Raw genomic sequence first — 13,314 nt, forward strand, 5'->3', positions numbered from 1 at the left:
CTCTGATCTTTATGATTTCTTTCCTTCTGCTAACTTTGAGTTTTGTTTGTTCTTCTTTCTCTCGTTCCTTTAGGTGTAAGGTTAGATTGTTTACTTGAGATTTTTCTTGTTTCTTGAGGTAGGCTTGTATAGCTATAAACTTCCCTCTTAGAACTGCTTCTGCTGTATCCCATAGGTTTTGGAACATCATGTTTTCATTGTCATTTGTCTCTAGGTATTTTTTTATTTTCTCTTTGATTTCTTCAGTGATCTCTTGGTTATTTAGTAAGGTATTGTTTAGCCTCCATGTGTTTGTGTTTTTCACGTTTTTTTCCCTGTAATTGATTTCTAATCTCATAGCATTGTGGTGGGAAAAGATGCTTGATATGATTTCAATTTTCTTAAATTTACTGAGGCTTGATTTGTGACCCAAGATGTGATCTATCCTGGAGAATGTTCCGTGCTCACTTGAGAAGAAAGTGTAATCTGCTGTTTTTGGATGGAGTGTCCTATAAATATCAATTAAATCTATCTGGTCTATTTTGTCATTTAAATCTTCTGTTTCCTTATTTTTTTCATTTTGGATAATCTGTCCATTGATGTGAGGTGTTAAAGTCCCCCACTATTACTGTTTTACTGTCGATTTCCTCTTTTATAGCTGTTAGCAATTGCCTTATGTATTGAGGTGCTCCTATGTTGGGTGCATATATATTTATAATTGTTATATCTTCTTCTTGGATTGATCCCTTGATCATTATGTAGTGTCCTTCCTTGTCTCTTGTGACATTCTTTATTTGAAAGTCTATTTTTTTCTGATATGAGTATAGCTACTCCAGCTTTCTTTTGATTTCCATTTGCATGGAATATCTTTTTCCATCCCCTCACTTTCAGTCTGTATGTGTCCCTAGGTCTAAAGTGGGCCTCTTGTAGACAGCATATATATGGATCTTGTTTTTTTATCCATTCAGCAAGCTTGTGTCTTTTGGTTGGAGCATTTAATCCATTCACGTTTAAGGTAATTATTGATATGTATGTTCCTATGACCATTTTCTTAATTGCTCTGGGTTTGTTTTTGTAGGTCCTTTTCTTCTCTTGCGTTTCCCACTTAGAGAAATTCCTTTAGCATTTGTTGTAGAGCTGGTTTGGTGGTGCTGAATTCTCTTAGCTTTTGCTTGTCTGTAAAGCTTTTGATTTCTCCATCGCATCTGAATGAGATCCTTGCTGGGTAGTGTAATTTTGGTTGTAGGTTCTTCCCTTTCATCACTTTAAGTATATCATGCCACTCCCTTCTGGCTTGTAGAATTTCTGCTGAGAAATCAGCTGTTAACATTATGGGAGTTCTCTTGTATGTTATTTGTTGTTTTTCCCTTGTTGCTTTCAATAATTTTTCTTTGTATTTAATTTTTGCCAATTTGATTACTATGAGTCTTGGTGCGTTTCTCCTTGTGTTTATCCTGTATGGGACTCTCTGTGCTTCCTGGACTTGGGTGGCTATTTCCTTTCCCATCTTAGGGAAGTTTTTGACTATAATCTCTTCAAATATTTTCTTGGGTCCTTTCTCTCATCTTCTGGGACCCCTATAATGCAAATGTTCTTGCGTTTAATGTTATCCCAGAGGTTTCTTAGGCTGTCTTCATTTCTTTTCATTCTTTTTTCTTTAGTCTGTTCCACAGCAGTGAATTCCACCATTCTGTCTTCCAGGTCACTTATCTGTTCTTCTGCCTCAGTTATTCTGCTATTGATTCCTTCTAGTGTAGTTTTCATTTCAGTTATTGTATTGTTCTTCTCTGTTTGTTTGTTCTTTAATTCTTCTAGGTCTTTGTTAAACATTTCTTGCATCTTCTCGATCTTTGCCTCCATTCTTTTTCCGAGGTCCTGGATCATCTTCACTATCATTATTCTGAATTCTATTTCTAGAAGGTTGCCTATGTCCACTTCATTTAGTTGTTTTTCTGGGGTTTTATCTTGTTCCTTCATCTGGTATATAGCCGTCTGCCTTTTCATCTTGTCTATCTTTCTGTGAATGTGGTTTTTCTTCCATAGGCTGCAGCATTGTAGTTCTTCTTGCTTCTGCTGTCTGCCCTCTGGTGGATGAGGCTACCTAAGAGGCTTGATGGGAGGGACTGGTGGTGGCTAGAGCTGACTGTTGCTTTGGTGGGCAGAGCTCAGTAAAACTTTAATCCACTTGATTGTTGATGGGTGGGGCTAGGTTCACTCCCTGTTGGTTCTTTGGCCTGAGCAACCCAACACTGGAGCCTACCTGGCCTCTTTGGTGGGACTAATGACAGACTCTGGGAGGGCTCACACCAAGGAGTACTTCTCAGAACTTCTGCTGCTAGTGTCCTTGTCCCCATGGTGAAACAGAGCCACTCCCCACCTCTGCAGGACACCCGCCAACACTAGCAGGTAGGTCTGGTTCAGTCTCCCCCGGGGTCACTGCTCCTTTGCCTGGGTCCTGATGCCCTCCAAGAGTGGAGTCTCTGTTTCCCCCAGTCCTTTCAAAGTCCTGCAATCAATTCCCGCTAGGCTTCAAAGTCTGATTCTCTAGGAATTCCTCCTTCTGTTGCCGAACCCCCAGGTTGGGAAGCCTGACATGGGGCTCAGAACCTTCACTCCAGTGGGTGGATTTCTATGGTATAAGTGTTCGCCAGTCTGTGAGTCACCCACCCACCAGTTATGGGATTTGATTTTACTGTGATTGCGCCCCTCCTACCATCTCATTGCAGCTTCTCCTTTGTCTTTGGATGTGGGATATCTTTTTTGGTGAGTTCCAGTGTCTTCCTGTCGATGATTGTCCGGCAGCTAGTTGTGATTCTGGTGTTCTCACAAGAGGGAGTGAGAGCACATCCTTCTACTTCGCCATCTTTGTTCCTCCCTCTTAAAAATTTTTTAAATAAGGGAGTTCATTCCAATTTCTGTAATCCACACTAAACCACCAAGCGGCACCACATGCCATATTTCAAATCCTTGCCTCGCCAGCCTTGGTGAGGTGGAACCAAAAGCTGTTTGTAGCAGGACTGTATAGAACTATTTTACTTGATCAATGACTTTCTCTTTTCTTTTTCAATTATTAACTTTTCCTGGGCCATTCTCAAACTTCACGTTTTGACAGACATAGAAAGATTAGCTAAAATCAGTCTGGTGCAGACTTAGAAACAGGACTAGGGAGCAATTAGATTAATTAAATTGCTAATCTCAGTCCAGATTTTTTTTGTCCTTCTTGACACCTGGAACACAATTTCAACCCTTTGGAATTAATGTTAAAATTTAAAGCAGAGTGTTTTGGCTTAACAAAAAAATAAAGCCGAAACAGGATGGTATGCTGTAAGGTGCAAGATCTTTTTCCTGACTTTGAAACTATAAATCCTTGCCTCCACATAGAAGGTGAAAGCACTCTTTTCAAAAAAAAAAAATCTAGAACCAGTCAGGGCATTCTAGTATAATTAGGAAAAATCCCAAGTTGTGTGATTTGCAATCAATATGAACTATTGCTATTTAACACAGGGGATCCTGAGAGTTCTGAGGATTTGCTTGAATGATCCATCGGTTCCCAAACTGCCTTTAGGTGTGTGAACTGCCTTTGACAGGACCTATGGGGTGTGGTGCTGAAAGAACAGTTCCTAGGGAAGCTTTTTCACCTACACCAGCACAGGGAAGGAAGACCTGGGAATCTTCTCCAAGTTAGGAAGCATCAGCAACAGGAAACAAAAATAGTTTCAGTAGAGACAGTATCCAATTAGAGATAACAGAGGACAGTATTTCTCAGAATGTGCCCTGATTGAGAATCACCTGCAGCAGAAATAACTGGGAGATGCATGCCAATTTCTTGAACGTATCGGGACTCTTGCTTATCTATTGTCAAACTGCCTTTTAAAAATGGTGTACCTACAAACATTCCCAGAAGTGATGAGAACATATTTTGCTATATATTTACCAGCTTGAACCCACTATAGATCAATGGTTAGCAAACTCTTGCTGTGAAGGGCCAGATAACAAATATTTTCAGTTTTGTGAACTGTGCAGTCTCTGTTGCAATTTTTCAACTCTGTAGTTGCAGTGTGAAAGTAGCCGTAGGCTACAGGTAAACAAATGAGTGTGACTGTTTTCCAATAAAAGTTTATCTGTAGACATGGAAAATTCAGTCATATAATTTTCGCATGTCATAAAATATTTTATGATTTTTTTGCTGCTTATTTTTTTTATTGAGATAAAAAATCACATAACATAAAATCAATCACCATTTTAAAGTGTATAACTCAGTGGTTTTTAGTATATTCACAATGGTGTGCAACCATTACCATTCTGTAATTCCTTTTTTTTAAAAAAAATTGATGTATAATTGACACACAACATTATATTTGTTTCAGGTGCACAACATTTGATATTTGTGTGCCTTGAAAAACGACCACCACAATAAGTCTGGTTACTAATATCCATCACCATATATAGTAAGAATTATTTTCTTTTTTTCTTGTGTTGAGGACTTTTAAGATGAACTCTTAGTTTTTTCATACTATTTAAAAATGTAGGGGGACTTCCCTGGTGGTCCAGTGGCTAAGGCTCCACGCTCCCAGTGCAGGGGGCCCGGGTTCGATCCCTGGTCAGGGAACTAGATCCCGCATGCCACAACTAAAAGATCCCACATGCCGCAACGGAAGATCCCACATGCTGCGACGAAGATCCCACGTGCTGCGACAAAGATCCAGAACATGACAATGAAGTTCCCGCGTGCCGCAACGAAGATCCAGCGCAGCCAAATAAATAAATACATAAATATTTTAAAAAAATAATAAAGGGCATGGAAGAGCTCATGCTCTTAAAAAAAAATGTAGAAAACATTCTTAGTTTGTGTGCCACAGCAAAAAAGGCATTGAGCTTGGATTTGGTCTGTAGGCTGTCGTTTGCTGACTGCCAGGATAGATGCCACAAGTCAGCTGTAGTAGTAATTACAGAAATTACTTTTGGATTTGCACTTAACTTTTGCAACATGTATAAAAGGTAAAACTGCTGAATCTTGCCCTATGTACTTCCATCATTCCCTTTTAAAGATATAGGAAGAGAAGAAACTTTTATTTCAATTCAATGGAAAAAGTCCTGCAAAGGTGTCTCCTGAGGAGGAGCTGCCTGGCTTAGCCACATGGCCATAAATTAAGTCCTCAAGTCTCCGATTTTAGACCACTTCTGAACCTCGTCATGAGAACTTCTGAGGCCACCTAGAGTTGAAGTGAGCTGCTGAGGCTGCAGTAGAACCAGCTGATGAAGGCTGCATAGGCAAGAGTCTGCCACTGATCTGACTCACAAGATTTGGCTCCTCTGGCTTAAATATTTGGGACAGGGCTCTTACACAACTAATAACTCATCAAGATTTTGCCTAAGGATTTCTCCTTAAATTTCATATAAATTTCCACATTATATTACCAATCTTCTTGGATCTGTAGAGCAACTTTGCAAAATAGATGTCTGTTAGGTTTACTGTTCCCTTGTGTAAAGATTCAGAGAACTGAAGTGGCCTGCCTGAGAGCCCTCTACTAGTAATTGATGCTGCCTGAAATAGAATCCAGATCCCCTAATTGGTCTTCCCACTGCTTCACGAGGACTCTCAAAAAAATCCCACTCAACAAAAAGACAAAGCATTTTATTTAATTCAATATATTTTATTGCATATCACTGGGCACTGTACAATAGTTTTGTGCATTTGTGCTGGACCGTGAATATTATATAGTAAAATTCTTTTATTAAAATATAATTTTGAATCATCTGATCATATCCATATCCATATAACCATACTCAAATATTATAAATGTAGATATTTTGATACTTAGTGTAGTCTTAAGCACTAAATGCTAAGCAGAGGAAGGAATTGTATAGGCATATAAGACATGGCTGGGCTGACCTACTTTTCTTCTTTCTATTTTTTTTAAATATTTATTTATTTATTTGCCTGTGCCAGGTCTTAGCTGCGGCACGTGGGACCTTCGTTGTGCCATGTGGGCTCTTTTTAGCTGCATAATGCATGCAGGATCTAATTCCCTGACCAGGGATCGAACCCAGGCCCCCTGCATTGGGAGCACGAAGTCTTAACCACTGGACCACCAGGGAAGTCCCTGGCCCACTTTTCAACAACTTTCCTGATGGAAAAAGAGCATTAGTATGAAATCCTCACCTATTAAAGATTCTGGCATATGTTTCTTTGTGACAAGCAGAATTCTAAAATGGCCCCAACAGTCCCACTATCCTGGTTGTATACACTTCTCCCAGTTCTTTAATCAAACATGAATCCAAGTCCTGCTCTGAAAGGATTCTGCAGATGTAATTAAGGGCATTCATCAATTGATTTTAAGTTAGCGAGCTTATCCTGGGTGGGCCTTACCTAATCAGGTGAGACTTGAAAAGAATTCAGAGACTGAAAGCAACAGAGATTCTCGCTGATCCTGAAATAGTGAACAGCCACATTGTGAACTATCTAGGAAGGGGAATCACATGGCAAGGACATGAGGGTGACCTGTAGGAGCTGGGAGTGGTCCCTGTGTGACAGAAAATGGCTGGTGGGCTTGCAACTGTAAAGAACTGAATTCTGTCACCAACCAAGGAGCTTGGAAGAGGACCCCAAGTCTGCTATGAGATCTCAGCCTCATCTGATAACCTTGAGTTCGGCTTGGTGAGACCTGAGCAGAGAACCCAGCTAAACCTGTCCCCAAATTCCTAACCCTTGAAAACTATGAGATAACAAATGTGTGTTGTTGAAGCTGCCAAATTTGTGGTAATTTGTCATAGAGCAACAGAAATGTAATGCTCTCTTATACAGAGAGAATGATTACATAAAACCTTTCTTCAGGCGCTCATAGGCATTATTTACTCCTGTATTTCATCCCCCACCTTGCCCCGCAGTGAGACAGAAATCTGCTCATCTCATCAGTCACAGCTCTAAGCCTTTTGCTTTGCTGTTGAATCGCTGGTTTTCCCACAACTGTTCTCATCCCTTGACAAAAATGTTCAACTCTCTTCTTAAACACACTGCAGACCCATTTGGAAATTTGCCTGCCAATTCTAAACCTTTCTCCAGATACTCCTTGCCCTGCACAATGAGATTTCGTGCTGTTTACGTTCTCTTCACCTCCCACATCTACTCAGCGAGGGGTGGGAAATCTGTATGCTGATAGCTGGAGGCGTTATCCCTATCAGGAGAATTTCAGTGTTTGCTACAAAAGCATAAAATCTTCAGTAATAGCACAGAGGTCCTAAAAATGATTTTCAGACAGCAATATGAAGACAGGAGAAATTTGGGCAGAGGGCAGATGCAGAAGTATTTGTGACATCTGAAATCAATCCCTGGAGCTCATGGCTATAGGTAAGGTTAATATTGCAAAACAGATCAGACCCAGTGCATACTCATTTTCCTAATCAAAAAACTTTCTTGCCTCTCATTCAGGGTCCCAACATTCAAGCCCTGTCCAATCTTCCTGGCCTCCCATCACTACCCTGCAAGCCCTGTGCTCTCCATCCAAGAAAGACTGCTCTCTGTTCTCCACCATTTCTCAACTCTGCCAGTAATGACCACACCCACCTTCCTCTGTCAAAATCCCCCTCAGCCTTTGTGACTTGCGGTTTGCTTTTCAGAAAGTTTTTGCTGATCTGTAGCTCTCTTTTCCTCTTGTGACACTTATTACAATCTAAGCAGCATTAAATTTGAATACTTCTCATCTCCTATTTTATAAACTCCCACAGCACCTTGAATATTCCCTGGCACAAAATAAGTACTCAATAAATATGTAATGAATTGAATTGATTAAACAGACTGTTTCCCTTTTGTCACTCCAGAGAGTTCTTTCCCCTTAGCTGAGGCTTGGACTTGGCTCAGGTATTGTCTCCTCTGCCTTTGAATTATCTTAGGACAGCAAACAGAACTGGTCTTTGGATTAAAAAAAAAAAAGAAGATTGAATAGGCTAATTCAAGAACTCACAGTTTTTTATAAGGACAAGTTTCAAAGTGGTTTCTTAGACGTTTTCAGTGTCTTCAAAGGTTAAAAAAAAAACAAAACCAAGCAATCTTGATTTCTGTATCATCAAGTATTCTAGAACTTGGGAAAGAGTACTTAAAGATCTACAGAAATAGTTATATTTCTAATAAAAGTGAATCTGCCTTCCCCATGGGGAGTTTTCATTTATGCCTTGTCCTGAATTAAAGACTTCTCAGGATCCAGGTGTAAAAGGCACTGGTAAAAATCCAAATGGTAAAATAAATCATCATTGTATGATCTAAGATTATATTCTAATTACTGACTATTGAATTTTTAAATAAGCAATTATGTATTTGCCAGCCAATGTCAAAAATTATATCCATAACAAAGAATACTCCAGCTAACAATATTACATCCTTATTGTATTGTGTTATAGGGTAATTGCCAAGGTACATCCACTGGAATTATCACAATATTATAGACGTTTGATAAGTCCTATCCAAATCTTGAGTCACTCACATTTTTTAGTTCGAGAATTAAGTTTTAGTTAAAATTAAGCCATAAAATAATTATATTAAAGATAAAATACTTCACTAGGTAATTAATCTACTACTCAATAAATGTATGGTTTTGAGAATTTTAGATTAGTCCATCTTGATATACTCTAGTTATTCCCAGAACAAGTCAGTCAATCTTATTGTAAAAGACTGCAATGTATATTTTTTGTAGGTATAAATTTTATAGCCAAAGAATTATTTTTTTCTGATATACTAATGATTTTGTAGTGTATTGTTTGAGTGTATAGTCATACTGAATATTTTTTGGAAAAGAAATAAAACAATGTTACCATTCCTAGTGACCAGCCCACATTAAAAATGATTAAATATGTTATTAGACATCATGTAGTCAGAACTGAGTAAATTTTAATATGAGCTCTGCTTGAAAATAACAATCTTTAAAAACTTCTGTCTGTTTCTTATTGTTTTTAGTGTATTTTTATATAATAAGTTTCACCTATACATCTGACTGTATCTTTGGTCTAGGATACCTTTGGAGACAAATGCCTAAGAGTTTTAGGATTAGAAGAGAAGGTAATCTGACTTGGGTTCCCAAAATATGTTTTCACTTTGGTCATGACTTAGACTGATTCGTAATTATTAGTTATATACTATATACAGTTCTACCTACAATTAAAAAACAAAAATTCCAGATACCATTAATTCAACACATGTTTATTGTTAATCTGTTGAATCACAGAAATTGGTGCCAGGCATGGGAGGAACTCAAACAACAACGTTTATAGAGAACAGTTGTGGCTTAGTATGCCATATCTCATTTGTTTTTTCAACACCACAGCTTTTTATTCCCATTCTGTTGAGGAGGGGAACAGAAGTAGAAAGTTTATGCAATTCCCCCAAATTCACTAAGCCAGTGGTGGACCCCCAATTGTCGGTCCAGTTTTCTTGACTTCAAGTCCCACGTGTTTCTCAAATGTAACACACTCCACGTGAATACTCTGATTATTTCTTAATCAGAGATGGAAATTGGGGCTATATGATTAATCTAATTATCTCTCTACATTTTTCTTCATGTTTCCAATATAAATCACTGTAAAAACTTGAAACATGGACGGGATCCTGTTTCCTATCCATTCTTCTTAATTTTGAAAGATCTGGAGGAATAATGTTATTTATTAATGGAAAAAATGAAATCAGACAAAAGCCCTGGGATACAAAGACATTGCCAAAATGCCAAAACATTGTCATGTTTTCTGAATCTGTACATAGCTATAAAATTGTCAATGAAAGAATTATTCACCATGTTTCCATTTTTTCTCCCATATCTCTTAGTATCTGTCATTCATACTCTTGCCTGTCAGCTATTTATGTTGGAGCCAGGATGTTCGCTAGTCTTGTGGAGCCAGCAAATTTCTGTCTGCAATGAAAAAAGCTTCTCTTTTTAGATTGTCATTTTTCTTTTGACTACCTTTCTTTGTGCTTTACTTCATTTAGGCTCAAGGGAAAACTGAAATAAAGTCATCTTTTTAAATGTTAAGTGTACATTACATGTCTGGGGTCCTTGAGCCACTCAAGTTACGATAACAGCAATATTTCCACTAAGAGAAAATTAGTTGGTTTTTGACCCTGTCTCTAACAGAATTTGTATTGATTGATTCAGAAACCCAGTCTTCTGAAGACACACACCTTCTGTTAGAGTTTGAGTTGAACATGTTCTGCCCTAATGCATGAAGTATGATCACCTTTTTTTTTAACAGGAGATACGCTAAAGTTACTTTTGCAAGTCTTGGCTCTCTAGGAGTAAGGGGCTTCTGTATGTTATCCCTGACGAGTGGTTATTTTTTAAAACAAGTAATTAAACTAGGACAGTAGTTTATTTGGTAAGAAAAAGAGTTATAAAAATTGTAAAGGATCATGTTCCAACAGATAGAAGACCCTAGGAGAATATGAGTTATTAATGTAGATTAATGGTTCTTTTTTCATTTGGAGAAAGAAAGAACAGGGAAGGGATACATAGGGCACTTCAACTGTATTTTGTTTTGTTGCTTAAAATATGTCATTAAAATATGATGAAACGTTAACATTTTTAAATTCTAGAGAATGCATACATGGGCATTAGTTAAACTACCCTTTGCTTTTCTGTAGTTTTGAAATTTTCATTGAAAAGGAAGGAAGGGAGGGAGGGAGGGAGGGAGAGATAAGCAAATAATTCATTATTGTTATATTTTTCTCTGAATGGCAAAAGGTAAGAGAGAATTATTTTTATTCTGAATAATCAGAGGAAGATTGGTATAACAATAATGTAAAACCAATGAGATTAACTTGTAAATGAGCAAAAAAACAGGAAGAGTAACTGGAAAAACAACAAAATAAGTACATTTTAAAAAATCTTGGAAACGTATTATGAACATTGTGGCTTGTAAAGAGGTTGGACAGGTTATAAGTTTTGTTTGTTTTTTCGGTTTTATCCTTTAACTCGATTTATGTCTGGCCCTTACTGAGAGATTTTCATTTAGGAGATTAAGTTGCACCTGTGAACTGGCATCCAGGAAATTAGAGCGTTAGAGCATTCCACGTGAGTACCTATTTTATCATCTTAGCAGCTACTTCAACGTTTGTCTTCTTCACACTTAAAGCAAAAGAAACTTCCATGACTGGGAATGGCTTTCAAACATTTGAGAACAGTAATATCAAAGAGAGATGCTTTGTGTATAAAATGGGGAAGGGAACCCCCAACAGCTCCACACTAGGAAGGTGATTATGTCTTGTCTTATTAACTAATCCTTTGGTGGAAAGGATTTGCCTCGAGGACATTTTATAAGCCCTCATTTCATACCCTCATCGTAATGATCATTTTCTCACTCAGCTGTCCAACTGCTGAGATGCTTTGCATGAGACGACAACTTGACCCTGATGAGGAGGTTAATTTTCCTTTCTTTTTATTTTTCATTTTAGATAATAGGTCTTCATAATAGAGAGCTAACAGCTTTGCTCAATAATTCATCAGCAATTTTCAACATGATCAATAAATGTATTTTGATCTAAAATAACATCCTGGGCATACATTTAAAAAACCACAAACTTTATAATTATTAAAAGTTAACTCACACTTATAGAAATTTTGAGATTTTGGAAAATATAGAAGTGCTTGAAAGAAGAAACTAAAGGTTACTCATAATCTTACAACTCATCTTTCTGTTAATATTTTTATATGTATTCTTATAGTTCCCCCCTATGTGTATATATTCATGAAATAGCAGGGATTTTTTTTTCCTGTATACACAGTTGGGATTATTAAAATTTTTTATAAGATGGTTTTATCGTTGTGCATATATTTGAAAAACAACCTGTTTTTAGATTTCTAATGAACACTTTGGTCACCAAATATTGAGCTGAAACGGAGTAGTGGCCTGTCAGGAAAATTCTTAGAGTGTGATGGAAGTATATTAAAAATAGTCATTTTTAAACATACAAAACACATACAAAACATTATTACAGTGTCAATTCGCTCCATAAACCCCTGCAAAGTTAAAGTTGCAGGACATGGTTAAGCTCGTTATTACAAACTCTGTGTGATATTAATGATATATCTAAATATACTCTGAGGAAATGGGGAACTAATGTTTATTGAGCATCTACTGTGTGTCAGGTAGAGTGCTGAATAGTTTGAAAAGCTTGTCTGATTCCTATATGGCATTTATAGGGTGAAGAATGAGGTGTCTAGTGTCTGTACCCATGAAGTGGGAAAGAGATAATGTAGGTTCAAATTCTTGCAGTTCAAGGAAGGAAAAGACAGAGGGTGGGTTCTGATCAGAGATATTTAAATTCACTGTTGAGTCAAAGTAAACTGCATAAATCCTCTATTTCCTCCTTGTTTTGAGTATGAGGCACAGCCTTAGTGAGTATTAAAATTTTATCTTCTGCTGGGTAGATTTTTGCCTTATAAGACTGCAGTGCAGTTTATTTCGCATAAAAGGTATCCTAACCTCTGCTGTATTGGGATTGCTCCACGCATGTCATTGCTTACCGTCTGGAAGTCTCTCTGCCTTCTTCTGATCTATAGGTAATAGAAGACCCCCCTGGAATACATTGCCCTAAAGTTATAATCGGATATGCAATGGGCTCACTTCACAAGTCATCTCAATGCAAAGTGGCAAGTCATTTACTGCAGTTACAGGAAATGCAAATTTGATGTGGTGTGTGACAAGTTGAAAGCTCTATTTTGTTGCCCATGTTGTAGAAATAGTTTGCTGTTTGCATATGGTTTTGGATAAATTTTTCACTAGGAAGTGACTTAAGGTGGCCATAGACATAATGGTGCTCTTATGTTTGTGACTGCCTTAAGTAATGTCTCCTCTACCTTACCAGGCAGAGATGTAACAAAATCACTATGTGTTCATGGGGCCAAGGCCTTTGTTGGGTGGACATTGGTAGGATATTTCTTTATGTGAATGTTTGTCTTAATTAAAGTGAACTTCTGCCCAACAACAGCTGGGGGTACTTAGAATAATTTCCTTTGTTAACGTCTTACTTTTAGTCTTTAACTGTCTCTTTGGATTCTTACAAGAAAACTCTGTTGTGGAGTGGTTTTTAAGAGCACAGGCTCTGAATTAGCTGGTAGAGGATATGAATTCTAGTTTGAAGTCCTAGGCATGATACTTTGGGCAAGGGACTTAACTTGTCTAGGCCTCGTTTTCCCCACCAGTAAAATGAGAATAATAATCATCCCCAATTTATGGGGTTGTTAGGAAGGTTAAGGCAATGCATATGGAATTCTCAGCACAATGTCTTTTACTCAAGGAATAAAGTCCTTAATAATCCTGTCAAGTGGGTGAGGTAAATATGAAGGAGAAAGACAT

This window comes from Delphinus delphis, chromosome 3 (genome assembly GCF_949987515.2).
Source record: "Delphinus delphis chromosome 3, mDelDel1.2, whole genome shotgun sequence".
Classification (NCBI taxonomy): Eukaryota; Metazoa; Chordata; class Mammalia; order Artiodactyla; family Delphinidae; genus Delphinus; species Delphinus delphis.